Source organism: Bactrocera neohumeralis, chromosome 2, assembly GCF_024586455.1.
Source record: "Bactrocera neohumeralis isolate Rockhampton chromosome 2, APGP_CSIRO_Bneo_wtdbg2-racon-allhic-juicebox.fasta_v2, whole genome shotgun sequence".
Lineage (NCBI taxonomy): Eukaryota > Metazoa > Arthropoda > Insecta > Diptera > Tephritidae > Bactrocera > Bactrocera neohumeralis.
The window spans coordinates 14577007-14601131 of record NC_065919.1 but is presented as its reverse complement, the minus strand read 5'-3'; the positions used below and the strand labels follow the sequence as shown (position 1 = coordinate 14601131).

At 28.6% G+C, this 24125-nt stretch overlaps 1 protein-coding gene and 1 long non-coding RNA gene across 6 annotated transcripts in view; one reads left to right on the top strand and one right to left on the bottom strand.

Annotated features, from left to right (window-relative positions):
* LOC126767882 (5'-AMP-activated protein kinase subunit gamma-1) overlaps window positions 1-24125 on the bottom strand; it is a 236166-nt gene that overhangs the window by 32742 nt on the left and 179299 nt on the right. Inside the window, exon 1 of one of the 5 annotated variants that reach the window (XM_050485585.1) lies at window positions 7433-7451. The exons of the other annotated variants lie outside the window; for them this stretch is intronic. The gene's annotated coding sequence lies outside the window, so the exon portion shown is untranslated. Of the gene's footprint in view, window positions 1-7432; window positions 7452-24125 lie in introns of those variants that run through there. 5 annotated transcript variants of the gene reach the window in all.
* Window positions 4583-6466, top strand: LOC126767885 (uncharacterized). The gene is made up of 3 exons (XR_007669173.1): window positions 4583-4898; window positions 6104-6186; window positions 6254-6466. It is a non-coding gene; the product is annotated as an uncharacterized LOC126767885 (long non-coding RNA).

Here is a 24125-nt window from a genome sequence, read left to right as displayed (position 1 = left end):
ATAATTACTTTGTAGCTGAGGAAACAGTACTTTACTATTATGCTGCGTTTATATTACAGCAAATTCAATTGTTCATTAGTGGCGACTAATGATAGCTGGTAGCGGTCATCTTCATAGCAAGACAACGCAATGCAAGTAGTTATATGCTAAGTAAATATTCGATATTATTTTCATAGTAGAGTGCCCATAATATCTCTAAATAAAAGGCGAGGTAGAATAAGAATTAGCGAGGATCTAAATTAATCGATTTCGTCAGAATTTTTATCAAATAAAATTCAAATATCAAAGATTTTATCAAGACTTTATTAACTTAGTAGTTGTTGCATTGCTATTTTTTATTTGATCCTATTTTCATATTTTCAGTTTTTCCTTTTCTTTTTCTTAATTTCCTGTTAATTTTCGTATAAACATTTTATTTTATGTTTTTTTTTCTTACTTTTTTAATTACTTTTTTCCATACCTACTTCTTATCAACACTTCATCGAACTCCCTTGTACTTAACCTAGTTTTTGGGGCACAAAAAAATAAATCGCTAGCGCGTAATCACACGAATTAATCTCTTAATAAATGCCCAACTCAAATACAACACACTCAATTGTTTCTGTTGGCAATAAAAGTGTTATGCGTACAGCCAAATTTAAAATAACATTATTTTATATTAATTGGTTTTTGTTGTTTCGCGGCTGTTCGGACATATGAATGTACATAAACACGACATATATGTAGCTACGAAGGCCATGAGTAATGCAATAACCGAATAAAAAATTGTATTTTATGTTTCATTAAATAATATACAAAATTGTATATATAATATGTATATGTTTACGGTTAAATGGTAAAAAGCAACTATAAATTAGCAAATATTTATGAAGACGACAGAACCGCGCTGTTGGCAGGCGACGGTGCTGCTGTATACCTGCCAGATTTCGTGAAAAAAGCGCTCGTGTAGCGGTGCACGCACGCCTGCCTTTCTGTCTGGCCGAATAAGTGAATAAAAATAAATAAAAGATAGTAAAAAAATATACACAGAAAAATAATATAAAATAAAAAAAACAACAAAATTCTTACTGTCTACATAAACAATAAGTAGAATATACAACATACTTGTATGTACTCGTACAAGTATATATGTACGTTTTAGCTGTCGCAACGTCTTGAATAATATACACACATGTGGTGATAGCGGTGAGAAGCGCTCTCCGAATATGTGTATGGGCATATTTACATGAATATTTTCCTTAAAAAAATACATATGTACATATGTATTTATTTATTATCTTTTTAATATTATATTTTTATATTTGTTGATTTTTGTTCATTTGTTGACACATATCGCCTTTGCTACGCTTTGCTGGTGTGTAGCGTACATTTTATTGCTCTGTTTATTAACATTAAAATCATTTTTTACACCCACAACCGCACAAACTTCCTCAATATTTCACTAAAAAGTATTGTTTTTTTTGCAAAACTCTCTCAAGCGTAAACTGTTACATGCGTCAAAAATAACAATAAATAATAAAGAGAGAGTAGCGAGTAAAGCGAATTGTTTGTGAGTATGGACGCAAGTTATCCCTATTTTTATCCAGAAAGCACCGAAAAGCATGGCGAAAAAACGTAAAAAAAACAGCAAAAGGTCACTAGACAAACACTGCCTGATAAATAACCTTGTGCATACCTGTGTACGCATGCACTGACCTACTTTGCTTATTTACTAGGAACACTCCACTGACACTGGTTGTTTGGTGTGATACTTTACGATGCGAAAGCTCGAACGTTTGATCGGAACATGTTAAGTAATCAAAGGTAGCAAACATTGAATAATCGTATGTCATGTAACTTGTTGTTGTATGTATGTTTGTATGTAATTAAAATATTATTACGTTATTTGAAGTCGAAGAAATTAGCGTTTCCATAAAAATTGTGAAGATATATTAAAAAATTAGGAAGAAAAGTTATACTCGATCGCATCGATGCTATAATACCCGTCACAGCTGTTTTTATTATAGCATACAACGATATAAAAAGATCTTTTTCTTGATTTTGATTGGTCAATATGCATGGCAGTGGTACGATCTGTGCAATTTACGCGTAGTTTGTATAATGTATGTTTGGATAATCATACATGCCAAATTTTGTGAAGATATCTTGTCAGTTAAAACAGTTTCCCATTGAAGAACTTGATTTTGATTTTGATTCTTCGGTTTGTACGGCAGCTATATGCTATAGTGGTCCAATAACGGCGGTTCTGTCAAATGAGCAGCACATTGGGAAGAATAGGATGTGTGCTGAATTTAGGATCGATATATTTCAAAAACCGAGCGATCGCTGATCGCATTTTATACCATCTCCGATGTTTCCTTCTAAGTGTTACTTCATGACAAGCTTAATATACACTTTTTGGGGTATAAAAATATTTAAAAAATAGAGCATTTTGAACATGAAGTGTATTTAAATCGTATAAATATGTATGTGCAATATGCATATACATATCTGTTCGTATGTAAATTGTAAAATCTACGTATTTGCTGTCGATCAGCCAAACAGCTGATTGATGCATCTCTACACATGACTGCAGTGCAATAAATGGAAGCTATAGCGAAGTTTATTATATTTAATATTTATTTACTCTACCCTGCTAATATGTATGTGTGTGCATATGTACTTTAAATTGTTTGCACAATCTTTTACTATGCTAATTATTATTTTAATGCAGTTACTGGCAGCATGCTTATCAGAAACGCACCCACTTAAGGCATACAGATGTACAAATACATATACATATATGAATATATTTACTTGCATTCACTTGACACAGCGTAGATAACGTTGCATTATAAAGGGTATACAGCTTAAATGCTTTAAATAAAAAGCTGAGCATTTGCCTTGACAAGCTGTTAAGTACATACATACATATGTATGTACATATATAGATAAAAACAATATATTTATTAAAATTTTCTATTACTGTTACTAAGCTGATAAATTTGCAAAACACTTTCTTTAGCAAAAATGCACTCCGTTATGCCGAGGTTAGAAAATATTGGGTAATCGAAAAAGTCTTTTCGTATTTTGTCAATAGATGTCGTTGCAGTCGTATATCTCCAGTGCTACCAATCACATTGTTTCATACCATTTAGTTTGGAAAGGTGAGATTTTAAGCTACATTTAATCAAAAAAAAAAAATAATAATAATAAATTGCGAATAATTCCGAAAATCTTCTAAAGTTGGAAGTTCAGTTAGAAAAATTTTATTCATATATTGCATTTACCACTATTTTCTCAACTATTTTCCTACTATAAATACAAAACTGAATGCCAAACCATAAATAATAGCCCATACACACAGCTGATAAGCAGCAGGAACGTAGCGAATAGCGAAAAGCGGCCACCAGCTACAGCGAGATTGATAATAGAAGCTGTTATCAGACTAAAATGTTTCTTCACTGCGCTGCTGATGCTAGGCGTTTGCGGGAGTTCGTGGTAGACTGTGCTGTTTTCTCGTACACATGCACAACTGTAAAAACGAGCATTTACAAAATGATAATGTTACATATTACACAATACAGTAAATCGCAATTATGAAATTTTAAAGTGGAAAATACAAAAATAATACTTTTTCATAAGTTTAGATGTTAATTAAAAATAATTAATTTTAAAGCTTATTCAGGCGTTTAAATGAATTTCAGACCTTTGGTTTGAAATCACAAAACAAATTCAGAACAGAAATAATAGAAAATGAAATTAAGAAAAAAATCGGTTAATAACTATTTTAACGTAACTAATTGTAAAATAACTAATAAAAAATAATTTTTTTTAACAAAAATATTATAATTATTTTTTTACGCCTTTAATAATTTATTTTTAATTTTTATGAAGAAATATTGGAAGAATTATTTTTTATGTGTTTTGTTTGTTAGTAAAATACAATAAATTAACTCAAAGTAGTTGTTTACCGATTTTTTTCTTAATTTCATTTTCAATTATTTCTGTTCTGAATTTTTTTTGTAACCGTAAGAGGGTATATCAAGTTTGCCACGTTGTTTGTAACAACGAGAAGTATACATCGGAGACCCTATAAGTATTTAGTTATATAAAGGAGATCATAATGAGCTGAGTCCATTTAGCCATATTCGTCTCTCTTTACGTACATATGTACGTATACAAACTTGTTCCTCAGTTCTCGAGATATCGAACTGAAGTCTTGCATACGTGCTTTTCTCTTCAAAAAGCTACTAATTTGTTAAAAACACCGTTATCGATCACTCTCGTACATAGCTGCCATAAAAACTGATCATTCAAAATCAAGTACTTGTATGGGAAACTTTTTTAGTTGATAAGTTATCTTCATTAAATTGAGCACAGACTTTTTTGAAAGACTTTGTCTCACTGTGCATTATTATTTAATTATAAGTTATTATCTTTTCATATGCGCTCTACTGCATATCAAGTGCTTAATATGTGATTGTTTATGCATATATTTTCATTTTTTGTTGTCATTGTTGTTGATAGCATTATATTTTTAAATATAGCTTTTTAATTGTTGTGCCGATTACAAAGTTCATTTGGATTGCGAGCGAAGAAATGCAAAATTTCAGATGCATTATTTATATTACTATTGCTTTATACTTGTTTTTCACTTTTTATTATGATTTCAGTTACAGAACAACAAGCATAATATTAAGTAGTACTTGGCAATTGATGATGAAAGTCAGAAAAAACGCGTTTTTTTGTGCATTGCTTTTAAGGGGCATTCAATTTAATGCATAAATAAAAAAATTGTGAATTTACTGAATTTAAATGACTTAAATAATAATTATGAAATTCATTATGAAAAATTATTATTTTCCTTGATCATGTAGCCGATCGCCAGAAAGGCTTCTGAATAACGGTGTCCAGCGGTGAGAAATGAATGAAGAAATCAAAAAAATCTAAGAAAATTTATATGTTCATAATACAGGTAACGCTGGAAGTAATAGCCAAAATTTTAAAATTATTATAATTTTTTTCTAAAAAAACGGTATCGCTTTATTTGTAAAAATTGTCACTTCAGAGTGGCTTCAAAAACCAAAATTATTAGCAAAACCTATTTTGTTCGATCATAACCTGAGAAATATAGCTAAGAAAGCTGTGTGAAAATTTGTAGTCGTTGCGTCCAGTCCTTTTGAAACTTTTTTCCTGACTTACTTTTAAATTAGTGTTTCGAGAAAAACGCTTTTAAAGTTTGGAATCTACTTTACATACACTCTAAAACGCCTTTTCAAATTTGCGTGTAACTTCGAAAATATTCACTGAAACGATATGAAATTTTCTGTGCGTATTCTTAAATATATGTACATTAAGAAAATAAAATTAAAAAAAATCGATTTTTTGCAAATTCTAACTGTATATAGCCCCTTAAGTTTTTTAAGCCTATTACACTAAGTTAAAAATGTTTACAAATACGCCGAATCACCGAAACTAACTATTTGCTGGATCAATCTCAGAATATTCACGTACATACATACATACATTCGAAAAATATGCAAAAAAATCGATTTTTGAAATTCACAAGGGAATATATGTAAATCACTAGTTATTTTTTTTAACATTTTCAACTAATATTTAGTTATTTTAATTAATTTTTTTAAAACATTTTCAACTTATATTTTTTAATTTTAATTAATTTTTTTAACATTTTTAACTAATATTTAGTTATTTTAATTTTTTTTTTTTAAACATTTTCAACTTATATTTTTTAATTTTAATTAATTTTTTGAAAACATTTTCAACCAATATTTCGAAATTTCTACAAGTTCAAATTAAAACAAAAATAATAATTTTCGATATCGTTTTTTTTTTGAGCGTCCAAACTCGTGATTAACAGTTTAGCAGCTATGTATACACTTCATATATCATTCCAGTGCCAAACAAACTATACTATATGAATGAATCGTTGCTTAGAAAGCATTGCCCAAATTGTTACTCATACGCCACGGTGTCAATAATTGCGCAATACGATATTTGATATTATATTTGCTGTTGGTATATTTTATGAATTATTTTATATAATATATTTCACTTATATGCTTATTTATATATAATATTTATATATTTATTTCTGTAGACATTAGCGTCAGTTTATAACTTCATACAACTACATGTATGTGCAAGGCATAACAGTGGTTATTGGCAGCGAGCAACTCAAACGTGAATCATTTACTACAAAATATAAGTGTCAATTAATCAAATTAATCGATTATTGTGTTTCTTCTAGTATGCAAGCGCTCTTCAAACTGCAAATTTTAGCGTGCCACAACATAATTATGAGCAAAGTGGGAGCAAAGCGACTCGACAAACTATGAATGCATGCACGCTCTACACAGTTTGCTGCGTATAGCAGAATTTCCAGCGCTATCAGCTATGTGTCTTACTTGTTTGCTTGCTAACCCTAAGTAAGCACTTGGAAAAGTTCATTACCGGCCATAAAAGCCAGCTAATTAATTTTTGCATATTAAACGACTTAAGTAGCTTAAGAACAATTGCAGGCCATTAAGCTGAACAAAAGCTCATTCCTTTAAGAAAATACGTACACTTTGACTCATAATTAGTTATTCGAATGCAACGCAGCGAATTTCTCAAATAAAAATTTTCAGCGAGAAGCTGCTTTGTTTACGGCCACCAATTAAAAAAAATTACGCTTATGCGAAAAATGTGTATACAAACTTATGTAAGAGTGTGTGTGTGTGTGTGCACAGAATTGCTCGGTATGCGAAGCAAGGACATGCGTGCGAAAAGCGGCGCGAGTGTAGATACACAAGGCAGCGTGTGGTAGGCAAGGCACTATGGGTAGGTGGTAACTCAGAGAAATGGAAACGTAAATAAGCAGATTGCGTAAACACAGAAAATCATAGAAATTTCGTAGCAATTGCAGCACTTTTAAAATGCCACACTGAAACCGCCGACCTGACCCAACCCCAAAGCAGTTGAATAGCCCTAACTTGCACGAAATTGGCGAAAAACCAACCCTTAATGAAACAAAAGAAAAACACTTTCACTTTTCACTTTAGTGCACAGTCCGAGGGCGCGCCAAATTGCGATAAATTGTTGCACTTTGTGCACTCAGCGGGCAGTCGACGGCAGTTTTAAGGTCACTAGAGGTTAACTGCAATGACGTGCGGTGCAGCAGCAACAACAATAAAGACGATAAACGAGTTTAAATGCATTTAGCAATACATATGCACGAGCACATACAAACAAGTCATGACTATACAAACACATACACCGATAATATATAGTATGCATGTGTATATATGTATGTACATAAAAAAAAATATCGGTTAAAAAACTTTTCAGCTTTAGAAAACGTTTGACTAAATTCTTAATTAAACGTATAAAAGGCTATAGACCGCTGTGACACAGCTAGAGAGCGACACATTTCCATACATACACTCACACTTATGCACAAGACATACACTGCACGCACGATAGGCTATTTCGATATAGAACGATATAGCAATTAAGTAAATGATTGCTAAAAATAACAGTATCAGACGACGATAACGTCTGCTAAGCAATACGAACGAAATGCGACTGAATGGTGAGCGCTTTTCAGCGTAAAGCTTTAGCCGACACGTTATTATAGGGGCATGTATATCGCGGCAAAGCACGTGCTACGACAACACAACGCACGAAAGCGCGTACATAAACACTCGCACAAATTAAAATTTTTAAGCAAGTGGAAATGCGAAAGCGAGTGTGTGTTGCAATAGTGGGCTGTGGCTGCACATGGCGTATGAGTAACCAACACTAAGAGAAAATTACATCAATGAAAATGTGTGGCTGTATGCGTGCGACACCATATATACAACATAGAAGAGTATATAGCATACATCAGCTAAGCATGAAAGTGAAACCGAAAATCGAAATCGACAATTTGTTAAAGAACTCATATAAAACTCGATGATGATTATGAATGTACATATGTGCACAGTTATGAATGTGTGTGTGTGCGTGTATTTATGCTGCGCGCATTTTGGTGTGAAAGTAATAAAAGTTCTCAACATTTTGATTGAGCCGAAAAGAGACATGATAGCCGAACCGAAACGAGAGCGTAACGAGTTTCGTATGCGCTCAATAAAATAAAAGCCTGCTTTCGGTGCTGCTGGGGGCAATGCTTCATCAGGCCTCCAGTCACGATTCAAGTTGAACTGCGTTTGAGGCCTTTTCGTGATAAGTAAATAATTGTGTATATTTTGGTAAATAAACCGAAAATAGAAATTAGTGAGTAAATATTTCGAAATCTCTATTTAAAAAATGAGTGTAATATACTTAAAAATGTGAATGTAGTGCATGCATACGAACATACACAGCGCAGAATAAACAAATTGAAAATAAGTTTCTAGAATGGATTCATAGGTTTATATAGCGTAACTTTTAACTGTTATCGAAGCTAAATGCATTTTTTTGGTTTTACAATTTTTGTTACACTCGTACTATTTATGTTACTGACAGTTTATGTGCTATTACGGTTTAAATTTAATTAACTTTTTAATTTTAAATAAATTTTTTATTGAATATGCTTTTTTTATTAAGGAGTTATATTTAAAATTTCACTCTTAGTTTCAATTTGAGCTTTAAATTGTTTTATTTTAAAATTGTTTTTTTTTTTTATTTTTAAGTTCTTTATTAAAAACTTCATTTTCAATTTTTTTTCTTAAATTTTTGTTTGATATTAAAATTAAAATTAAATTAAAATTTTGAAAATAAAAATTTTTAATTCTAAAATTTTTTTTATTAAAAATAGTTTATTAAATTTTTTTCCGAATTCTACTAAATTTTTTCTCAATTTATTCTCCTTCTTTTTAAATTTCATTTTAAATTCTACTAATTTTTAATTTTTTCCTTATTTTTTTTAAATTTAATTTTATATATTTAATTTTTTAAAAATATTTTTAAATTTTATTAAATCTTCCCATTTTGTGTATGATTTTATCTAAAATTTCAATATTAGTTTAAATTTGAGCTTTAAATTGTTTTTATTTTAAAATTGTTTTTTTTTTATTTTTAAGTTCTTTATTAAAAACTTCATTTTCAATTTTTTTCTTAAATTTTTGTTTGATATTAAAATTAAAATAAAATTAAAATTTTGAAAATAAAAATTGTTAATTCTAAAAATTTAAATTGTTTTTATTTAATTCTAAAAATTTTTTTATTAAAAAGTTAATTAAATTTTTTTCCGAATTCTACTAAATTTTTCTCAATTTATTCTCCTTCTTTTTAAATTTCATTTTACATTCTACTAATTTTTAATTTTTTCCTTATTTTTTTTTAATTTAATTTTATATATTTAATTTTTTAAAAATATTTTTAAATTTTATTAAATCTTCCCATTTTGTGTATGATTTTATCTAAAATTTCAATATTAGTTTAAATTTGAGCTTTAAATTGTTTTTTTTTATTTTTAAGTTCTTTATTAAAAACTTCATTTTCAATTTTTTTTCTTAAATTTTTGTTTGATATTAAAATTAAAATAAAATTAAAATTTTGAAAATAAAAATTGTTAATTCTAAAAATTTAAATTGTTTTTATTTAATTCTAAAAATTTTTTTATTAAAAAGTTAATTAAATTTTTTCCGAATTCTACTAAATTTTTTCTCAATTTATTCTCCTTCTTTTTAAATTTCATTTTAAATTCTACTAATTTTTAATTTTTTCCTTATTTTTTTAATTTAATTTTATTTATTTAATTTTTTAAAAATATTTTTAAATTTTATTAAATCTTCTCATTTTGTGTATGATTGATTTTATCTAAAATTTCAATATTAGTTTAAATTTGAGCTTTAAATTGTTTTTATTTTAAAATTCTGTTGATTTTGTTATTTTTTTAGAATTATTTATATTTATTTTTTTAAATTTTTTATTAAATATTTAGTTTTGAAAATTTTTTTCTTAATTTTATTTTGCTTTATAGTTAAAATTATTAAAATAAAAATTTTCAATGCTATAATTTTGTTATTAAAAGTAGCTTATTAAATTTTATTATTTTTTCAAATTCTACAATTTTTTCATAATTTTTTCTCATTTTAGTTTAAATTCTACTAATTTTTTTCTGGATTTTTTTAATTTAATTTTATTTTTAGTTTTTCAAAAATATTCTTAATTTTTTTTTTCAAATTTTTTCATTTTGTATATTATTTTATCAAAAATTTCAAGTGTAGTTTTAATTTGAGCTTAAAATTGTTTTTATTTTAAATATTTTATATTTTTAAATTTGTAAAAATGTAATTTTTTCCTTAATTTTTTTTATTAAATTTATTAAAATACAAATTTTCAGTTCTAAAAATGTTTTATTAGAAATAGCTTATGCATTTTTTTCAAATTCTACAATTTTTTAAAATTATTTTTTTACGTTCTCTTAATGTTTAAATTGTTTTTAATATTTTTCCTTTAATAGTTTTTTCTTCATTTTTTTAATTTTTTTGATGTTTTAAATTTTTTTATTTTTTTAATTGTTTTTTACTTTTTTAAATTTTTTTAAATTTTTTTTAATGCTTTTAAGTCTACATTTCTTATTTTTTCTTTAATTTAATGTAATTTAATTTTTAAGTAAATTTTTTTTTTTTGCATTATTATTAAATGCAACTTTATATAATATTAATTAGAAATTTTAAAAATATTCGGATAAATAATCTTAATATTATAAAAAAATTTAATTTAAATTAATTACTCTTCAAACTTTTGCTCCAAAAAAATTATTATTTAGAATATTTAGTTTTTTTGTTTTAAAAATATTTATTTCATTTATTTTAGTGCAGTTTGAGATAAATTATAAAACTTACATTTTATGGAGCAATCATTTTTAATTTTTTCACTTAAAAAAAGTTTTAATATAATTTCGTAGTAAGCAAGAATATTTTGAAGAATTTTTTGAATTTTCAATTAAAAGAATTAAGTTTTTATATACAGGTTTTTTAATTAAAAATATTTAATTATTATTTAAATTTTTATTTTAAAAATAATTTTAACTTAAATTTTAATTAATTTTAACCGAAATATATTTTCCACCTTAAAAAAATTATTTCAATTTCCATTATTATTTTTAATAAAATTTTATTTTCTTAAAGAATTGTTTAAGATTTTTGTTATTTTGCGGTTTTTTTATAACCTCAAATTTAATCTTAAATTACATATTATATATTATGTTTATATAATATTGCAAGATATTTTAACAAACTTTGCAGTTTATTTCATAATTTAATATTAATTTATGTTAATATTGACAAAAGCTCGGAATTTCGCATAAACGAGTTAGGCTGTTTTTACTTTTGAACACAGACATACGCAAAGTAAAGGTTACAACTCGCAAAGAGTTCAAGGAAGTACTCGTATAAAACAGTATGAATGCTTGTGAAATGCAGTACGCGCCTTTTGCCGTTACAATAACAACATAACTACAAAAAATCAGGAAATGCAATAAAAGTGAGGTTAAAGCACTTTACCTAAGGACGAAAAGTGCTACATGTAAATAAAGTGCTGACTTCCTGTAGCTTTTTCAAAAGTTGAACGAAAATCAAGAGCAGGAAATCTGGAACGATATCCTTGAAAGTCAATGCCTGCATATGACAAGCGAAAATTGTATATTTGCATGGGAAAGAGACAAGCTTTTTATGAAAGCGTATAAATACGAGCAGCGTACAAAAGCGTTTAATAATCATAATTATAGACAAAGGTTTTCGTTTGTATGTATGTGCACGAGTACTTTGCGCTGGGACCACAGCAGAGTTGTGATACATACGTATGTATACTCATTATCACTATGAGCACTGTGAAGGCCATTAATTTTGCCAAGCATAGCCGCACATCAAATGATAACAAGTTGCAAATAAAGCAAGAGCACATAAATTTGGCAAAACAAAATACAGCTCTGCTGCTTTGTGATTTAATGCGGCTGATGGCATGACGTCAATATTTTGGCTGCTAGAAGTGGTTGCCAAATATTATAATAATATTAATAAATAATAAAGTGAAATGAAAAAAATTTGAGTAAAAATAAATCACGCTGAGAGCCGCGGCAAATATACTCGAGCCTGAAATGAGCGACGGCCCAGCGAGTGAAGTGACAAACAAACACTCGGCGATAATTTGTGCGTGGGCGTAATGGGCAGCACGTGCGTTGTGACATATTTAGAAGCGCAGACAAAAGCTTTAATTTTGTGTGTAAGAAAGGGATACAAGTAGGGCGCATTAATCGATAGAAGTAAACTTAGAAACCAATTTATTGCTGTATATTGAAGTATTATCACACATGAGATGGTGGAAATGATGGAATAATGTTGGATTTTTGCCCACTTTGGCATTTGTTAAGTCTAAATGTGTACTGAATGCACCTTTCGCTCCTCCAAATATTTCTTTTAACACTAAATAAATTCTTTAAGGGAAAAATTTAAAAAAAAAAAAAATTTAATTAATTTTTTAATAAAAAAAAATAAAATTTTTTTAATTAATTTTTTTTTTAATTAAAATTTTTCTTTTTTAATTGTTTTTTATTTCGTAAAGAAAATTCAGCAAGGAAACAAATAATAACTTATTAAAAAAATTATATGGTTTCATCTTTGATAATTTTTTTTTTCACTAAGTAACTTTATTAAGAAAAATATTTTATAAAAAAATTTTATTTTTAATTTAGCGTTTACTAATTTCATAAATTCAGAAACGAAACAAATAAAAATTATTAAAAAACATATACATACATATGTACTTTTATTTTTGTCAGGAACAAATTTTTATAAAAGGCCTAAAAATACACTTTTTCAAATAAAAATATTATAAAATATTTTGTCTTTTTATATTTGTGAATTTTTTGAAAAAAATATAGTTTTTTATAATCTAATATTTTATAAAAAGTGTAAAAAGTTTTATGTAAAAATGTTCCTTTTGCTATAAAAAATATAATAAAATCACTAATATTTGAATATTTTCTAATTTTTGGAAAACAGTATAAAAACTACATTTTCTATGAACAAACATTTTAATAAAATGCACAAACAATTTTAATGTGCAAAAACTTTATAAAAGGCGTAAAATGATCTAAAATACACTTTGCCAATAAAAATATTCTAAAAAAGCAATATGCTTTCTCATAAATATTTTTGACTTTTTTGAAAAAAAAAATTTTTTATAATTTAATATTTTATAAAAAGTATAAAAAATATATTGAAAAATATTTTCCTTTTCCTATAAAAAATAATATAATAAACTATTTCATTTTTGAATATTTTCTAATTTTTGGAAAACAGTATAAAAGCAATATTTTTTGTAAACAAATATTTTAATAAAAGGCACAACATTTTGATGTTATATATTTTACGTATTTAATATAAAAAATTGTAAACCCATAAAAAATTTTGTGAAATATATAATATTTTTTTCATAAAAATAATCAAGCAAAATATTTATCTTCTTTTATACACACATATGTATTTTCGAATTTATGAAAAATATTTTTTTCTCAACTTTCAATTTTTAAAATTTTGACATCAAAATTTATGCACTCAATTACCCGAAATTCCTATTAAAATTGTTTTAAAAATTTACTAGTTTACGTTTAGTATATTTTAACCAACTCAATTTATTTGACTCCTTCTCAGTGTACATTTTTTAAATTTTTTTGCTTTACTAGAAATTCATAACAACTAAAAATCGCATACTAGGAGTATCATCGAAATAATTACAAAAGTTGAACAATTAAGCAAAATTCAAGGTATCTAAATTCAGATTTTATATACATATTTTTAATTTTCTCAATGCTTAATAAATTATTTACGCCGTTTCTACTTTAATTCAAAGCAATTGTTAAATAATTCACCGAACAAATGATAGATATCATTTTTGCTTTGGCTTGCGATAAAATATACAAAAACAGATGGCTGATTTCTAAGCGCTCAAAGGAAAGGAATTTTATGCCTGAATGAAAACTTTTGATTGCCTTTTGTGTGTAAATTTGGGCTTTTTTGTTTTATTGTTGCAACAAAGGAAAGTTTTATTTGCGCTCGTTTGAGCTGCCAAATATATACAAACAGACGTATAAATACATATGTATATCTGATATATGTACTACACGAATATAATTTCAATGGAAATTTTTCCATGAAGCCAAATTTCACTTTATATTGAAGTGAAATACTCACACATCACGCATTTTCTTCTTTAAAATATCAATCAGGACAGTTATGTATCACTTACAGGCAGTTCTTTTTAGATAAATATACTCATATCTTGTATATGTATAATTATATTCATATGTACTATTCCTACATATATATATATATATATGTTTATGTGTCTACATATTTCAAATTGTTTAGACTGCTCTTCAGCAATCTTAAGCGCCTGAAAGTAGGTTTATATATAATAAAAAACGAGACTATATGTATGTATGGGTGTACGCATGAACGAGCGTACGTGCTTTATTAGCTTTAAGGCGTCCGTCCTCGAAGCGTAGCATATTTTTGAGGGCACATTTGTCTCAAGTTACCATAATGCTGAGCTCACCGGCCAAGAGCACATCGCACAACTGGCAGTATTTTGAAATAAGTCTCCACTAACACATGAATACATTAAAATACGCTCATGCAAACATAGTTCTATAAGTATACAACACACTAACAAAGTGTTTCTGCCTAGTAAGTGTCTAATTGATAGTCATGTGCACAGCATCTAGACGCCTGAAATTGTGTCATGATTTTCTTTTGAATAATTTTGGTCTACTAAGTTCCTCAGTCTACGGCTTTTGCTCCGTTAATAAGCTCTTATGAAGATTTTGTGTGGGACGCAGTGCTTTGTTGTGCCTTTTTTATACAATTTAAATAATTTTTAGTTGCTGTGACATGTCCACGCAATCGTTATTTAATGCTTTAATTTACTTTTTAAGACCATGTCCAAAATTTAACTTTTATTAGGAGCCTTGCTGTTCCCTCTTTTTTCTTATGACATATTTGCAAAGTATTTTTACGGAGTCCTTCTTTCCAATTAGTCTTAGCATTTTGTACATTGTCTGCAATATGGTGGAAATAGTTGCATATTTATAGGCGCCAAATTTTTTACATTCAGTAATTCAACATAATATTTGGGTTAACAGCTCATCAGCTTCGAAAAATATGCGAAAATATTTTATTGTGTCCTTGTTTTGTACATCTAATGTACATAGATAAGAACACATATATTGGGCTTGTAAGACTTTAAAATTTGCTATCAACTGTACAAAATATACATATGTATATTTGTTTTAGGTTACTCAGTTTATTGAGTTTCGATTTGTGTCATTTATAAATATAAATGCAATAAGTATTACTTTTCCAACAAATTGAAAAATGGCAAAGCGCACAAGGAACTGGTATAAATCGTATAAACTGGTATAATTGCTTAAAATAAAGGGCGTGAACATAAAAATTGTAAAATACCAAATCGAACAAACTGGTATAAATCTCATAGACTGTTATAATTCGCATAAACTGCTATAATTGCATAAAAATGTTGCTCTGTTGTTGCTAACACAAGAAAGCAGGCCGTGAACATAAAAATTAAAAAATGTCAAATCAAACACACAACTGGTATAACTCACAGAAATTGGTATAACTCGCATAAATTGGTATAAATTGCGTTAACTGGTATAAATCGCGTAAACTAGTATAAGTCGCACAAAGTGGTGTAATTGCTTAAAAATAATACTTTATTGTTGCCAACACAAGCAAACAGGGCTTAAACATAAAAAGTGAATGCAATGCTAATATTTGATTCCTAAATTAAAATTGCAACTGCTATAACTCAATGTAGCAATATTTTGATTTTTATTGAGCGTATTTGAAATTTAGACAATTTTTTTTTTACTCTTTCTCATACTGCCAACATAAGCTTTTCTAAAATGTGCTTGGTAGAATTGTAGAAACGAGCAGAGAAATATCGAATCGAATGAAAAAAAATATAAAAATATATAATATATGTATATATTTGAAGGTTAAAAAAATATATATGTATATTTAAAAATTTTTTGTAAGAAAAAGATATATATTTAAATTTTTTTTCCTTAAAAATATTTTGTAAAATAAAAAATATATTTTTATTTTTTTTTTCATTCGATTCGCAATTTTTCTGCTCGCTTTCCTTAAAAAAAATTAAAATATATATTTTTTCTTAAAAAAAATTGTACATATACTTATATATATTTTTAACCTTCAATAGATGTAAAAATTTATAAAGTCCACTAAGCAATTTCAGTAAGGAGCAGAGTGCCTTACTTATTTCATAAAACTTTTTATGTTCATTTTCCGATAACAAAATTCATTTCAACGCTTACAAGCAACAATAAGCCCGCACAACTTGATTTATGTAGCTGCTCATATTGCAGCAATCGCCAAAGCAAAGAAAGAAACTTCACTCCCAAATATCATAAATCAGCTTACATGTCAGCGAAAAGCAGGCTTAAAGTCTCATATTTCCATTGAGTCGGCAAATATTTGGCGATACTTGTAGTGAAAGAAAAACAAGCAAAACTTAAGGCGAAAACAAAAATGTCAGAAATATTCTAGTTGAAAGCGAGGAAAACTGAGCTGCGCCGCACCAACTGACTGGCTATCACGTTCAAGGTGAATGCCAGCAACGAGCACGAAGATAAAACGCCAACAATTTACAAGTAAATATGTATGTATGCAAGTAAATATTCAAATATATGTATGTTGTTTTGTACTCAAGTATGTATATATGCTCATAAAGTGTACTATTTTAGTACTAAAAAAAATTGCTCGCTTTGCTTTCGTATTTTATTACTTGCGGAAATTTAAAGCTGCCGAATACTAAAGTAAAATTATAATGGCAATAAGTTAGCGTTCATGTAAACAATCAAAAATTATTGCTAGAGCAATTTTATTTGTTTTGTTTTTTAATTGCTCAGCGTTTCACCTGTCAACAAGCGTATAAAATCGGCGCTACACACTCAACTTGAGTGCTTCTAATCAATTTTCAAACAAACAAAAATATAAAATAAATAAAAAAAATATAGAATAAACAAAAAAAAAAATAAAATAAATAAAAAAAATAATATAAAATAAAAAGAAAAATATATTATAAAAACAAAAACAACATCAATCATTAATTTAAGCGTTGTGGGTGAGTCGTGGTGGCGATGGACCGCAGCGGTGAGTTTAAATTATTTACCAAAAATAAACACAATTCTAACATAAAATTGTTGTTTTTGCTTTTTCATAGATGCATACAAATATAAAACAACAAAAAAAAGAATACGGTGTGCGTTCACAACAATGTCTACGCTCAATTTGAATTATCAAGTGTTTATTTGCCAGCCATTGTTGGCTGGTGCGGTGCGGGTGTGTGTGTGTATGCCGCTGATAGGCTCGAGTGCCGCTTTTATCAAATCCTATTATCTGCTCTGTAAGGCGCTGATTTGCTAATTGGTTTGTTTGTTGCTGCTTTCTTACTGTAATTCTTATTTTTCATTATTTGACTTTGTAATAAGCACACACACATGAATAGACAAAAATTTCATTAGCCATTTGCCCTTGGCCAAAAAGGGAATATCAAAACAAATTGAGACTTAAATCAGTAAAGTCAATAATTAATATAAGTACAATATATTTTTGACATATCATATTATACAATAAACTATAAACTGAATATACTTTGTATGTGCGAACATAGCATACTTGAGTGGGCGGTATTGAGTGCTTGTTGTTATGAATGGGTTGTTTTGAAATTTTTGCAAAGCAGTGTTAGAAGGAATCAATTGGGCTTACTACTCGACTTATTGGCTATTTAGTGTTATTACTGGTTATTAGGTGAATAGCTTACTAAACAAATATTCTTCTTTTTTATTGGCTTTATTGGCGTAGATACCGCTTATACCGCGTTATAGCCGAGAAACTTCGAAAGGAAATTATGTAAAAACCAAAAACAAAAAACTAGAAAACACAAAACTTCGACTGCTAAGTACTATACCCTCCATAGGTACATTTTTTGTTGCATAAAATGATATAAAAATATATTTAACTTAATTTTTATTGGCCAGTTTGTACGGCAGCTATATGTTTTAGTGGTCTAATCTCAACAACTCATTCGGAAATTGTAGCATTGCTTTGCACAATAATTCATGCCAAGTTTTGTGCGGATAACTCTTCAAAAGTAAATAATTTCCATACAAGGCAAGGATTTTTATCGTTCAGTTTGTATTGCAGCTATATGCTATAGTAACTCGATATCTATAATTTCTTTATAAATTGTAAGATTGCTTTAAATAATAACTCAAGCCAAAATTTCGCGGATTTACTCTTCAATTGAAAAAGTTTTCTATACAAGCACTTGAAACTGATCGTTCAATTTGTATGGCAGCTATATGATGTGGTGATTCGATCTAAACAATTTCTTCGGGGATTGCACCTTTGTTTTAAATAATAACTCATGTCAAGTTTTGTGAAGATAACTCGTCAAATGAAAAACTTTTCCATAAAAGCACTGGATTGCGCCCGTTCGATTCGTATGGCAGCTATATGCTATAGTGATCCGATTAGAACAATTTCCTCGGATATTGCATTATTAACTTAGATAATAATCCATGCTGAATTTAGTAAAGATATCTCGTCAAATAAAAAAGTTTTCCATACAAAGAGTTGATTTTGGCCTATCATTTTGTATGACAGCTATAAGCTATAGTGTTCCGATAGCGGCCGTTCCGACGTATGAGCAGCTTCTTAGTGAGAAAACAATGTGTGAAAAATTTCAGATCGATATCTCAAAAACTGAGGGACTAATTCGCGTAAATTGACGCAGCTAGTCACGCTGATCATTTATACTTCTTTCTATATACTATAATATAATATATGGTCTCCGACGTTTCTTTGTGTAGATTACAAACTTTAATATCCTGTTCAGATTATAAAAACAGTGATAATGAACATTATTAAAGATTTATGAAATATCAGTTTATGCAAAAAAAAAAAAACAATTTCAATTTTTTTGCTCAAATTTTCAAACGAAATTGGCAAGCAGTTACAACAAAATAAGAAAATATAAAAATTACACATATTGTAAATTATTCAAAAAATATGTCTAGTATTAAATAACACCCAAAACCACTTAAATTTTTATTTCTATAATATATATTTTTTTAAAAACAGAAAAATATATACAAACATATGTACATATGCACACTTTTCAAATATATATATTTTTTTATAAATGTGAAATACTAATTTTTCATACTAACAAATGGCGTTTTGGTTTTCTGTAATATGCCATTAACAGAAAATAATATTTTCTACATTTCCTTTTCGAGTATACGCTACAAATGCATGCCCCTGACCTTGTGCGAAATATGTGCTGAAGAAAATTTTGTTTTTTTCTAATATGCACTTGCAACTAAGAAAATGCTGCGCAATTGTTTTAAAATCTAAATTCTTTTGGAAATTTAGGCAGCGCAAGGCAAACTGTGCCGATGCGCAGCGGCCGCACAGCCATATAATTTTTGGTTACTCATACGCGCTGTCGCCCGAAAAGTGAGCATGAGCTGAACTTAGGCGCCAACAATAGACTTGCCATAGAGTCGTTCATTAATTTTTGCTGAATTGTTATAATGTTTGAGGCAAATTTGACAATTTAAAAGCAATTTATCAACTTTGCTGCGACGAGCGCGTGGGTCGTAAATGCCAGGGGACACTGGGGACTGGCAGCAAAAGCGAGCACAGTTTCAAAGACGTAAAAACGTCAACTTTTTAGCGGTGACTAACGGCAAGTTCCGTTTGATTGACAAAGCGTAATCGTTTTCTTTTATGCTTTTGTTTTGCCATTTCTTTTTATTATCTTATTTTCATGCTCAAGGACACTTCCGTTACAAATGAGTTATATAACGCATGCAAGCTGTTTCAACACCCACTCGGCCAGGCCAGTCTGTCTCATTGTAATGCATAATTTTTCACGAAGCAAATGAGTTGCGCTTTTTGTTGTTGTTGTTTTTCTCTTTTGTCACTCGCTTGGCGGCGTTTCAAGGTGTTGCATTATTGTTAAAGCAAAATAATTAATATTGACTTTTTGCTTGCTGGCACTGTTGGCAGCACTCGCATGTTGTTCGCCATTCACCTCACTGTCGTATCTTTGTTTTTGTGTTTTGTTTCGCATTTTTTTTTGTTGAATGTCTTTTGATTCCTGCGTCGCTGCCGGCGTCGGCGTTGACAGCAATTAGCGGAAGGAAGTGTGCATTTTGCGCTCATTAAGCATCGACAATTAGCTACATGTGCGTTTGTTGTTGTAATTAGTGAAAAAAATTAAGCAACTAATTTAACTCGCTGCTCGACAAGCGCAGTGACAGATCGTCGCAATAATTGTATGGGCGTGTCACTTCTTGGCCGAGAGGTAAGCTGTTTTTGTTGTTGTAAAAAACGAAAAGTAAAAAAATAATAAATAAATTAATGCAGTTTGTTTTTTCGGCTTTCTCATTAATGTTGCGGAAATGCAATGAAATGTGTGTGCGTTTTTTTTTTTTATTTTGTCTACGTGCTTTCTGCGTCGACTGTTGTTTGTTACAAGACGTTGCTCCTGCTTTTGTCTCGTTAATTACTTATAAATATATGTATGTATGTATAAATAATAGTGCAAAACAAGCTAATAAAAATAATGCACCGTGCTTTTCAACTTGGTGTTGTTGTAGGGGCGCATTTTGGCGTCGTCGCGTACGTGTTTAAAGGCGAAATTTAAATTTTCTATTTAAAAATTTCAACTTGGCATTTATTGTGTACGCAATTCATTGCAAGTCGTATGTGTGTAATTTATTTTTATTTTATCGGTAATTTCGTTGCAATTTCTTCACAGAGGCACGTTTGTGCCAAGCCCACTTTTTATTGTTGCGTTTTGCGTTTTTCAAATACATAGTGCAATAAGTGGTAAAATTTATGTTTATTTATGTATAGATATAGACCAGGGAAGATAGTTTTTGAAAACAACAAAATTCATAGTAGAATGAAAGTCATCATAAACAAAATAAAAAATTAACAAACAAATTAAGAAAAAATAATTTACTGCCGATCTGTCGTCGGGAAAAGGAAGGAGAGGCGCGTGTTTGAATTTTTAAGGGTTAAGAATGTTTTATCTCGATTTTCTGCAAAACTACAACTTCTATAGAAAAAAAATATATGACAATGTTGTAGGCAATGAAAGTATTTATAATTTCTTTATTAAGCATTTTTTCACATAACCTTGAAATTTGTAAAATTCACAAAACCTATTTTTTTAATTTTTAAGGGTTTATCTCGATTTCCGATAAAACGAAGACTTATATAGAAAAATTATATGACAGAACCGAATTTTTTCACATGATTTTTGTATGAAAAATTCATCCAAATTTTTTGATTTTTAAGGGTTAAGACTAGTCTATCTCGATTTCCGATAAAACCAATACTTCTATAGAAAAAGTTATATGGCAATGTTTGTTTATAACTTCTTCGCATAAAATTTTTTCACATAACCTTGAAATTTGTGTGAAAAATTCACAGAACTAAATTTTTAGATTTTTTATTTTTATCATGTACAAAAAAAATTTCACGAAATTTTGTGGAAACGTACGCTCTTACAACCCAAACATATCCCATTTTTATTTAAAATATTTTTTCTTGTTATAATTACGTAAAATCGAAAAGCACACTAATTTTCAAACAAAAAATCTCAAGTAAAAATATGAAATATTTTTAAAAAGTTCGTTGGTTTTATATTGGTGGAATTCCATACTTTCTGTTGATATAAAAAATATGTATATAACTTCTATATATAGAAATTTTTAACATAACCTCAAAATTTATATGAAAAATTCACAAAACCAAATTTTTGAATTTTTTTTTTTATCATGGACAAAAAAAATTTTACGAAATTTGGTCAAAACGTGCACTCTTATATTCCAAACATACCCCATTTTGATTTAAAATATTTGTTTTTTCTTCTTATATTTACGTAAAATCGAAAAAGCACTGATTTTGCAAAAAAAAATTCAAGTCAAAATTTCAAATTTTTTTAAAAAGTCAGTATGTTTTATATTTGTGCAAGTCCATACTTTTTGATGGTGTAAAAAATATATATTTTACTGTTGTAAATTTGCTCAGAAAATGGAAAAAGACCCCACTAAATTCAGCTGTTTATGATGACTCAAAACTGTTTTTCTTTTATTTCATATACCTACTATTTTCAGTAGCGGCTGTAAAAAACACCTTTTCTTTCCATTTCCTACAAAATCCATAAACAGAGAAATTTTTTCAAGTAGTTGTAAGCGAGACTTGAACTTTTTTATCTAAAGAAATAGCAAACTGCAAGGCGTAGCATCTTCCCGTTACGATTAAGAGTCCATAATTCGGAGAGATTTGCTTAGCGGTGTTCAAGAACCTATTTTTCAGAGTAGCCAGCGAAAAAAATATAGCCCACCCTTATAATGGGTTGTCAAGCAAGTCTTGCGGTATTTTTATTGATTATTTTTATTTTTATTGAAATGAATTTTTGATGACTCATGCCCAGCTCTTGACCGATGCTACGGGTGCTACTATGCCGGTCTCTTTCGACCAATTCGGCGATTTTACCGCAATTTTCGACGACAGGCCTTCCGGAGCGTGGCGCATCTTCGACCACCTTACACCAGAACGAAAACGTTGAAACCATCGTTGTGCATTTTTGCCTTTATCGTAGTAGTACTGTAAAGTATGCCGTATTTTCTCTTTATTTTGCTCCATGTTTCGACGCTATAACTCACGAACGACTTAAAAGAAACGACAATCAATCAAACACGTGTTAGCGCGTAAATTTTTTGAACTAAAACGCAAGACTTTTTGACAACTTTTGGTTAAATATATTTAAAAATATTTTTTTTTTGCTTTTTTGGTTTTTTATTTTTTACACAGTAAATTACTAATTCATGACACCTAAAATGCAAACTAACGTAACATCATTTCTCATAAGTTTAAAGGCGAAGGAAAAACGATATAATAGAAAAAAAAACTCATATTGAAACAAAATTTAAGTTTTGGTTATAAAATGGTTATATATTGGTTATATATTGGTTATATCTGACAGCGGAAGCTGAAAATTTTATGCTACATACATATATGTATGTATGTAATAAGATGTCGTAGATCGTAAGCAATAAAAAACTCAATTTCGATTTTTTGTTGATATGTTATTTTGCATTTTAGCTGGCGATATGTTTTATGCAAAGAAAATATAATTTTATACATATATAAAGAGTGCATTAAAATACTACCAAAAGAACACAAAATGTGTGTGAGCGTCAAAAGCGTTCATTAAATCAACAGAATCAGTATGCTTCTTTACCCCTGCTTAACAGAATTTCCTCCAGCGTTGCTTGGTTTTAATTAGCATTTATTACACAAAGATCTATTCGCACCTAACAAACGCGCTCCTTATTACAAATGTACATATATTTGCAAGCAAAAACGCTTTCCTATTACAGTCTGTGAACTACACACCTACACAACTTCAACTCATTCCCCGGCAATGGCGCCCAAGTACGCGTGTATGCTTTTGAAAAATTCATGAACTGTAATACTTTCATAGCTGGCGCTTAACAAAGTTGTCAGGGAGAGACATTTTACAAGTGCAGACAAATTACCCTTGACCTGTTGCTGTCTATGTAGAAGGCGACAAGCAATCGCAGATTGTAGATAAAAATAAGGATACTCGTAGACTCCTTACTTTGTTCATACACATTAAAATGGTGCTAAAGCGTTGTTATAGCGGTATAAAAAATTAAAAAATATTGCCACTTATTTATTATTATTTTTTAATTAATTTTCGAAATTTTTAATATGAAATAAGTAGGAAAATATTATAAAAATATTTCTAATAAATATTAAATTAATTGAAATCGTAACACATTTTTTGGATTCAGTTCCGCGCTTGGGACTTTACTGATTAAAGGCGACAAAACTATATCATTCAAATACTGTTGACTTTATACCACCAGCTGATCAATCAGTCATCAAATATTGCGTCTCTATTTGCAATTGCACAAAGTGCATTTTTCGCCACAATAAAAACAAACAATGGCTATTAACTAGGCAAATTGCGCATCCAAGGAAATATACAAATATTAA